Genomic DNA, 10786 nt, shown 5'->3' with positions numbered 1-10786 from the left:
GGCTGCCTCATCCCTGGCAGTGTTCAAGGCCAGGTTGGACACAGGGGCTTGGAGCAACCTGCTCTAGTGGAAGGTGTCTCTGCCCATGGCAGGGGGTTGGAACTGGATGAGCTTTAAGGTCCCTTCCAACCTAAACCATTCTATGATTCTAAGATATGTTTTCTAGGACTGAGCCCTGGGCACTAACCTTTATATTAATCATCTACAGATCAGTAACAGAGAAAAACAAAAAGCAATTGCACACTCAGGGGCTGACCAGAGAAGCCAGTATTCATTGGCCAGCCTGTGCAAAAGCCTCCTGCAACCGCATGCTTTAAGAGTAAATCATGCTATTAGCACACAAGGATGCTGAATTATTGTCTCTGTGGGACTGAACTACACTAATTCCCTTTTCTCCTCTGTTTGAGGTGAGCAGCTTTTCAAGATTAATATAGCCATTTAACACAGAGCTTCTCTACTCATATATATACTGCCATACAGCTGTCTGTGATGAGGTATGCAGGGGTATTTGTACATCTCTTTCTGTTTAACCCTTTCTATTGAAGGAATTAAGACAAGTAAGTGTCCAAGACTTGACCTAATCAAAACCATACTCGTCTCTGGCCCAAAAGCACCATCAACATGACTGTACTGTAGCAGTACAGAAAAAACACAAACCACGGCCCTGATAGGATAAAGGTAAAGGGCGTATTAGGCAAGGGCTACATTGCACACTGTGATGGAGAGGTGAACAGTGGGCATAGGATCGTCACAAACCTGCTGCATGACTGGAGGTACCCATGCTATGGCGGGGACAGCATGATGAGCCATGGAGGGGAAACCATGCACAGCATGTCAGAGCCACAAAAAGCAAACTTGCTAACATGAGGGGGAATGACAAAAGGCAACATAAAGGCTTAACTGGGACTCTGTTAACTCGGTTCTCTAACAAGCACTCTGGGGTGCATTAAACCAGTCAAGAGCTGGAAAAGCATCTGCTGACACTCATATTGTAGCAGGCAAGGCAGTGATGTTCCCTGCCTTGGGCTGACTCGGGGCCCCTGTGGTGATGGCACCTCTGAGACATCAGAGCCTGAGTGTCTACTTGAAGACAGTACCCAACAATTGTGACCCAAACTCATACAGAGACTCTAAGCCCAGGATTTGATTTTGCAGGTGCTAAACTAACTGGATGGAGATTTAATTCCGGGAGCAATTTAGATGTTTATCAAATGGCATATGCAAGACATGAGTGGAGGTTTTGAAAACAGCCAGATCCAGGCAATGATAATGCAAACAATCTTACGGAGGTTTAGCTGCAGGTACCATCCCTTAATGAGGTCCATAATGACCTTGTATGAATAAGAACTGGGATGTTTCTGTGTGTCATTGAAGAGAAACTTTCAGAAAATGAAAGTTTGAAGCAGTCTCCTCAGCAAAGACTATACTTGCTTCACATTCAGAAATGGAGTATATATATGTATAATATCAAGATACCATATTCACTAGAAATTTCTGAGATGCGATAAACCACACACCACAGGATTCCTGAAATCATAAATTCCTGTTGCAATTAGAATTTTAACATTGTCTGCATTTCTCCTATGTCCCTGGATGCACCAGTGTGATGGACCACTTTCAGCACGTTTCTTCCTACAGATTCCATGCCTTGTCTGCTGTAAATCGAATTATTCCTACCTTTGCTTCCCATCTGCTTCTATGTGCATGTACAGCTTGTACTCAGGCTTTCGTGATGCCAGCATTAACATGTCTGATGCTGGGGCACTTAGTTGGGAATGGTAAGTGAAGTCAGCAGCGATTATCAAACAGAGCCAGGGTGGAAGTGCAGAGAGGAACAGAGATTTTTCTAGTGAATTTTAATGGACTTTAATCAGCCATTCCACGTTGATTACCATAAACCTTTTGAGTCTACATTCCACATGCAAGTATGCATGGCAGTGATTGATACGGGGTTTAACTCACCTAATTTAATTCCTGTACAGCAATCAACAGTCAGCTGTCTCTAAAGCAATCAGACCGGCCTGTGCAGGGAGATGAGAAGAGCTCGGCAGGGCTTAAGGCTCTCCCAACCATTCCTCTGCCCCTGGTCCTTCACCAGACCCTGCTTACCCTTGACCACGACCAGAAACAACACTAGTGCAGATAGTCACAGAGGGGGCTGTCAGAAAAGCAAGATGCAGGCTGCCAAAGGAGTGATTGTTCTTTGATGTATGGATCATTAATTAAGAATCATAGAATGATCATCTTTACCCCATGGGAACCCAGGAAGATCAGTAGGAAATTTGTAGAGAGAACAATCCACCAATGCAACATACAAAATACACTCAAAAAATACTGGTACAGTAATATTTGGAAGGATCTGTCATCTGTCACCAATCGTAAGGATACCTGCCCTAAATCAGGTGCATTTCTACTCACTTGGTAGCCAGCCAGGCTATGTATAGCAACCAGAATGCTGTGCCCGACAGTTACACATGACAAATTACTATGAGTTTTAAAAATAGAAAAAACCACATCAAATATGTTAAAGTAATTTTCATTTTGCCAGCTCCTAAATGTATTCTTTTTCTGTTACAAATGATATAATAGAAAACCCATTCTTTATTTGTTTGCTGGAAAACATGCTCCGGATAAGTAAGAATGCTGTGTTACTTGTGAGCAAAAAAAACATTTAAAAATGTGTTGACAAAAAATAGGCACATATTCAGTAAAAACAATGCAGAAATTCTGGGAATAATGGCAATTTCAAAGAGTCTTTGATGGAAATTTCACTAGGGAAAAAACAAAGTGTAGTTTTTCAATAAAATTGGATCCACAAAACCATGCTGATTACCTCAAATCATCAGCATAACTATTCTCCAAGGTATTCCCCAGCTATCCTAAATGAAAACTCCATTTCAATAAGAGAGGAAGGAGCACAGCCCAAATAGGCAAGATTCAGCTCTTCCCTTGGTTCCTGAGATCCTGATCTTGAAAGATTTATGCCCCCATTTCTCTGCATGTGCAGTTATGTCCAGCATGAATCAAGAAGATGCAAACCTAAGCATAAATGTAAATCATCTCAGCAAGCTGAGAGCAAGATCCAATAGTTTGGCTCCAGATATCCAGCACATGTACCCTTCCAGCCCATACGGCTTCTGTGGGCTAATATTTTGGACCAGTCCAGCCCTGTCCCGCATGAATTTACTTGTTCTCCCTTCACCTCTATTCTGAGGCATGTGCAGCACTGAACTGGTGCCTTTTTCCCCTTAAATCAAGTCCTTAAATGGGACTAAACTGAGACCTGTCCTACATAGGAGGAAACATGAAGCTAAGCAAAAGAGGCAGAAGTTGGCTCCAGACACACCAGAACCAGAGTGGACATCCCTTGTAGTGGCTTCTTCTTGTTTTCTTAAACATTTTACAAAGCTAACAACAAAAATCCTGGGGAAGATGTATTCCCTTTCTGCAGCACTCCAGTGCACACCTTTCCTGAGCCAAACCAGCAGTTCCTAGGGAAGGGTTATCATCATTTAATTCTGTGGTTATAATATATTCTGGTTTTGCTCTGAAACTGCCCTTAGGATTCAAGCACTTTTGAATGTCAGTAGGAAAAAGAGATACAGTCTACTGAAGGCTATTTGAATAACTACAAGAGCATTTCTGTAGCAGAGTTTTCATGCCAGTTTCTAAAAAAGAAAGAAGCTAGCATTGGGAAAGGATATATTTTCATCTAACATACTGACCAATTTAGTGGAAACATGCCTGCATACCAACCACCAAATAAATATTAATATTAGCTCAGTTGTCTCTTAACACAAAGGACACAAGTGCTGGAAGCTGAGGTTCAAGGGCTTATCTTCACAGAGAATCGCAGTTCCTGAAAGCCCTGAAATCTGGCACCTACGTGCAGCCTGTCTGCCTTTCTGACAGCTCTTTTCAGATTCTGCTCCCCTAAAAAGCACCAATTTATTTCATTTTTCTTTTCATTGCTCTGTCACTTCCAAAAGTTAGAAGGAATTAGAGCTTTGTGCGTGCGGGGGGAGCTGATGGATTGACAGCGACGTCTTGTACTAATAATCCCCTGAGCAAGCCAGCCTCCAGGGGAAAAACATCTAAACTAACACACTTGGCAAGATTAGAAAGAGATTAAAAACATGCAAATCATTTCCATATGATTACTTTCCCCCTCCCCCCCATCTTTCCTGTAGGAGAAGGTAACTCCTACGCTCTGCTCCAAAAATAGGGCACTTCCATAAACTCAACTGTGGACTTCACTGGGTTACCTCTTGATGCTTGTGTCTCTGCTCAGAGTATGAAAGTTGGACGAGTATATCTCTGGAGGGCACTCCAGCATTATCCTGACTCAAACTGAACAGAGACCTTTCCCTTATACACCACACCTGCTTATCAAAATCTGTTTTGAAGGCTTCCCACCAACCTCACACATACATTGACTACTCCCACAGCTTCCTCAGGTTTCTGTGGGCTGCTGCCATAAGCATCTGCACCCCGATCCACTTTCTTAACTATGAGTAAATGTACTGGATTGCACAATTATTTATTTTAATTATCACTTCATAAAGTTGAGTGTTACTCAACAGTAAGAATAAAAATAAAAAGAATTTCTCTGTGACACTACAGACCACAACAGGATAGGAATCTCAGAGTGCAAGCTTGCTTTCTTCAGCACAGAAATATAACCGAACCTTCAGAGGTAGTGAAATGATGGTGCAGAAAACACACAGACAAAGAAGCGGTTTCTCGATGAAGTGGTAAATTTGTTTGAAGACAGACCTATAAGGAATTTCTACTGAAGATCAGCACTTTCCACCCACTTGGTAAAACTACATTATGCCTCTCATGGGAAATTGTACTAATAAAGTCAGACCGTGGGCAAGGGGCTACCAGACCCTGTTAGGCTCAGCCAGCATGGTGGCACTGTTTGCAGGGAGAGGTGGTGTCCACACATTCTCAGTACCTGCACATCCATGAAATTCTTGCCAAACAGTAAAAAAATCTAAACCAAAGTGCAGCAGGTCTGTTGGCAGCACTCATAGCACAAGTTCTTGGAGAAACCAAGGCAAAAGCCTGTGCAGAACCCAGGGGAAGGGGCAAGAGGTGTGTGGCCCTGTCCCTCCTCCTGCCATCAGATATGTCAGCAAAGGAGCATGGAGGGAAATGGGGTCTCAGGGCCATGAGTGACTGTTAGACAGCCATGTCCACATCTTCCGCCATCCTCAAGTGGAAGGCATGGGCAGGGTGGAGCTGGCTGTGTCTGCAGCATGGCCAGAGCCTCTCCATCCTGATGGCCAGGGAAACATGTCCACTCTGATGATGAGAGAAAAACCTCTGTATGGATGGCTGGTGTTTCTTTGCAGCTCTCCATTTGCATTTTTTCAGAGGTCTGTCTTTCTATTTTATTTTTTTTTTAACCCAAAAGAGTAATTTCTATTTTTAGCTTTTCTTTCACACAAAAAGATGTTTTTCTTTCTAAACACATTTGTTGCAAACAGTTGCCAACACTTCAGCTTTTTCCCTGTGTGTTTATAAGCGATGGGAGTGTCTTTCCTCCTGTTTCTTCTTCTTCTTCTTCTATTTAAAACCTTAGTGATACTTTCACAATGTTTTTACTTCACTGAAGCCCAGGGCTTCGAGGCAGGGCAATAGTTAATTTCGACCTCAAAGTGGCAATTATTTAGGGGAAAAAAAAAAAAGAAATAAAAAAAGGCCACCACCACCAAGTCTGTTTCAAACAACTCCAAAACTCTGATCTCCATGAAAATCAGACTTTCCTTACAGTCAGTTAAGATTTCCCTCAACAAAATTACATCAGTGCAGTGAAAGAGATGATTTTGTCACAAGGACATGAAATATCCAGGCAAGCCAAAGATAGTGTCCTCTGTTGACACACAAATTGTGCATCCTTACATGCCTTTTTCTCTGTGCAGAGAGAAAGAATGGATCCTGAGATCTGGTGCTGGTTTAGGATTTAAGGACTGGTGGAGCCTCAGCTCTGGAAGAAACATCTTCCCAATGTTGGGAGAGCAGGTGATATGGGATTTGAAGCCAGAACTGTTGCCCTTGAAACACCCCTGCATGAAACATGCCACCTCCGCTCCACCACCTGATGGTGCCTTTCAAAAGCATAATGTGCATTCAAAGAAAAAAGACACCCACCCCAGTGAAACCAGCATCAGAGATGTACTCTGCTACTCCGAGGTGCTGGGGAGACTGACCCCTGTCAGCAAGGAGCCCACAAAAAGCAAGAAACTCTCTTCCACACCCATGTTTCAAGTACCCATGCACACATCAGGTGATGATCAGACACTTCTACCTTTCCTGTGCAGTGCTCCTTACATCTCTAAGCAAACCACTGAGTGAGAAAACCATAGAGCAGTTCCTATTTCACTCATCAGGTAGAGGCAAAAAGCTCCCCAGTGACACACAGGGCTGCTGACTGAGTTTATATATAAGCTGATAAAGAAAAAAATAACCTCTGTACCATAAGAGCTAGATGAAGCGTATGTACATGAGTGCTCTGAGTGTGTACAAAGCCAAATCACCGCCTGCCAGGACAGCCATACACTGTCGCCCAGCAGGCAGGATGCCTCTTGATATAAACTGCCTGCTTTAAATAGGCTTTGAACAAAAGCTCTAGTGCATTTCTGAAGGCTAAATGTATAAGTAAGCTGGTAGAAGCTAAAAAACACAGCTGGACAATGAAGTCTTGCTTTTCTCCTGCTCTTGGTACCAGCCGTGCTTTGGTTCACAGCTGCTTTCAAAACTTTGCCATTTCTAGTGTTTCCAGGTTTGAGCTATAAAGTTGTTCCTGGTGTCTTGAGAGAACTGATTTTGTTACAGGGAAAAATGTGTACTGGTGCAAATGAGGTCCCTTCATAGAAGCAGATAAAAATAAGGGCACTCAAAAAGTATTGCTAACTCTTGCCTCCTGGCAAGTTCATACACTTGAATAAGGGTTACAGGGATGTCTCACTGACCAAGGACAGCCTTACATCCATGATCTAGGCCATGAACCTCTCCAGTGTCCATCTACACCAGCAGCCATGACAGCACTTCTGTGCTGGACACACAGAATACAAACAAAGAGAAATCTCTTGTTGATGGATTCATCACCTACAAACATTCAGCTTTCACTGTGTTGCGACAACCACCATGAGTGCAACATGAAAATGTCTTTGTCAACAAAAGATTTAATAAGGCAACCAGAACTGTTCTCCTTCCACTAATAACAGGCTCAGCACCATCAGAGCTGGCTTCCAGCACATAAATCAAAAAGGCACTTGAAACCCTTGTTGGGACTCGTCAGATGGCATTCAGCTGTCCTGAGTGCACATGCCTCTATCTGAGTCACTTTTACAGACTTCTTTTAAACCAAATGAAGAAATATTGGCACTTCTGAAGTATGATGCATCTCTTCCTGAGGTTGATGTTTAAATTAGATCCCTTGAATTTCAACCTAGAAGTGGCTTGCCTGGCCAGCCCTTCCGTGAGAGGCAAGCTGTTTATGTCGGCAATGCCATGGTCTGCAGTGGTGGGGGGCAGTTGGATCTGTTACCATGTGAGATTGCACTCGGAGACCCAAACACTTTCTTTGCAACTCCAGCAAAGCTAATTTGCCATCATCATATTAGCTCCTCTGCAGGGATAAGAGCAGAAAACTCACATACTGGGAGAAATTGCATTAGGTTTATCTACCAGACTTCATAAAGAAAAATCCCTCTCTAAGCAAAATCATCTTAGCAGCAAGCCAGGCGCTGCTGGAGGCAGTGCAGCTCTGACATGGCCCCTTGTCCCCTGCCTTCCTTCCCACACCATCACCCACCGCAGCTTCTCCATACTCGGCCCTGCGCCACTGAGGTTCCCACACATTTTCTCCTTCATTTCACTCTATTAAACCACTAATTGATTGACCAAATCAAGAAAGCCCAGATCGCTCCCCCGGGATGCTGTTGCATTTGCAGTGGCAACTGATTACAGATGGGCAGTTTTGCACAGCAAATCATTAAAGCATCAGTAGCCGTGCTGGGAAGATGAAACCCTGTGTCCCATCCCAGCCATGTGCCTCTGCTCTCCTGGGCTCACACTCAGCTCTGAGCCCCCTTCACCTCCCTGCTCTCCCTGCCCAGCCAGTGCCTGATGCAATACCATGCATATGCATGTGGCCCTAGCTCTAGTTTTCCTGCATCCAGGAAGCAAAATGCCCTTTGGTGCATGCTGCTGAGGCTGCTGGATGAGGAGCGCTGGGGATTCTGTTGTCTCTGGCCTCTCCTTGCCTACCCTTCCTTCCTTGCACAGGGGTGTGGCAGGATCTAGCTTTGGCTATACCCACTCACTCACCAAAGATCATAAACCCTTCCCCTAGGTAAGGGTATGTGGGAAACTGGAGAGGGGAAAAGGTTCTTCCAAGCACAGAACACATGAGCAGCTGCTGATCTGCTCTGTTTGCAGGACCTGCCTCCAAAGTCCTCTGTCTTTCCCCTCAAAAAATGCAGAGACATCTCTATGCTGAAAAATGAGCATCATGAGCAGCATCTTCCCAGCCCAAAACACTGCATTGGTATTCTAGTCCTTCCACTCCTGCAAAGCAGCCTTATTTATCCCAAACCAACCAGCCTGCTGCTAAACACCAATGAATTATACCAGATGATACCTAATGTGATGAATGGGCACCATCTCTGAGTAGATGACACAATGCCACCCCTTTCTGCAAGGCAAAGCTTCTAGATACCCTTGCACAGGCAATGCATAGGCTCAAATGATGTTCCGTGCAGCTTCCACGTGCAAATAATAAAGAGAGAAGGAAAACCAATAAAAATAGGCAACGTTTTGCCTCTCAAATGATCATCACACAAAGTATTGACTTTTCAAAATAATCTCATCAGTGCTGGTGGGCACAGAATTTATCCTGCAGCCAATGCAGATGCTGTTGTTTCACCATTCAAACTTGTTCTGACTTCAAAAAGCATTTTATCCAAGACAGAGGGGTTTATTTTAATTAAAAGCCTATAAGCCAAGATTATTATTTCTTCTGTTGCTTACCCCCAGGGTCTGGAGATCCTCTACAATATGTCCTGTGCCAACAATTTAACACTTGTGCCTGAAGGTCTTTGCAGTTAGAAACAATCTGGACAAAAACTGTAAATTAATATGAAATCCCAGTTTCTCCTCTCTTTTCATCCCTCTCTCTGGCTCGGAATGGCAGGACACAGTGGACAGATTTGGAGTCTGTTCGCCAAAAAAAGGAGCTAATATTTACCAGTAGCAATGTTTGTCTTTTCTGTAATGCTCTTGATCTAAATTGCTCTCTAGTCCTGAATGCCGTGTGTTGGAAATGCCTCAAAACTCGCTTATACAAAGCACAGCCCTCATCGTGTAACTGGAACCAGACTCCTATTCCCCGAGCTCTGGAAAAACAAATTCTCATGCCTGAAAATTGGTCAAGCAGCATCTCCGTGACCATGAAACAGCTACAGCATCACTGCAAAACCACTGATGGACACACTGGAGAAGACCAGCTTCAGGACAAGGAGTGTGAGCACCAGCAGGGGCAGCTCAGAGAAGGTGGGAAGAGAAAGATAAGTGATGGGTGGCCACTCTTTAAAAAGTACAGAGGGAAAATAGTGAAAAGGGAAGTGGGCAGAGACCCTGTGAGAGACCTGGGAGGTCCAGCAGCCCTGTGCAGGTCCAAGCGTCTTCCCACTGGCTTCCAAAACAGGGTTCAATAGGTACTCCCAAAATCTCACCTATATAATAAACGCAGAGCCTTTGGAGGCAGCCAAAGGGGATGTTTGAATCATTGCTGCAAGCATACCATGGTGGGTCTGCCCCAAACCAGAGACAATGGGGGTTCACTGGGTGTTTCCAGCCTTCATCTCCTCCTGACCATGCTCCTGTATGCTGAGGACTGGCTAATGCTTACCAGGCAGCTGTGATTTAAGAAAAAATATTTGAGGCAGTTTAAGACTGTCTTAAACATTTAAGACATTTAAAGATGTCTGTGCATGGGTACATGTTACTTCCATTTGCACGCAGTTGGCAGGAGGATGATAAAACCATTTGGAAATAGAGCAAGAGGCATCCAGGGATGTTCTCCACAAAACAGTGCTTGGTGTGTGCTAAATCTCACTTGGGAAAAAGACTTTGTGAGATGGACCAGAGCCCATTTTTCCTCAGCTCTCCTGATATCAATGGTCTATATTGACTTGGCCTAAAATAGTATTTGCAGGATGATTTTTCCCTCCTAAATACTTCCCAACCCAGCTGAGGGACCGCAGAGAGCCATTCTAACTGGAGCAGAACTGATCACTGCTGCTACCTGAGAAAGAAACACACACACATATGACTCAATTTAAAGGCCACATGGGAAATCAAGGAGGGAAAATGCATCTGAGAGACCCTCCACGTCTCCACTTCCTACCAATGCTCAGATCTCAGTTGAATCCTGCTTCTCCCAGGCTGACCGTCACTCTTCAGGCCATATGTGTGGTAGGAGGGATGTACCCTTTCCCTATTATTTCAAGCCTGCCTCTTCCATGCATGATCACTCTCTCTCCTCTCTATTCTTCCACTGCTTCTACCAACACCCCATCTCCTGCAGCCCCACTGCTGTTGTAAGATCCTTCTCTTCTGCAGCTTTTGCCATCTGGAACTGCCTTCCTGTACCCCACCAACTCACTCACAGCTTCATCTGCAAATGCATCTCCACGCTCTTGCCTGTTCCTTTGAATTCCACTCTCCCTCTGCTGCTCCTGATTGTTTAACTCTGTCACTGCATTATTTAAAG

The sequence above is a fragment of the Nestor notabilis genome, unplaced genomic scaffold (genome assembly GCF_000696875.1).
Source record: "Nestor notabilis isolate BGI_N333 unplaced genomic scaffold, ASM69687v1 scaffold10057, whole genome shotgun sequence".
Classification (NCBI taxonomy): domain Eukaryota; kingdom Metazoa; phylum Chordata; class Aves; order Psittaciformes; family Psittacidae; genus Nestor; species Nestor notabilis.
This window is presented reverse-complemented; position numbering follows the sequence as displayed.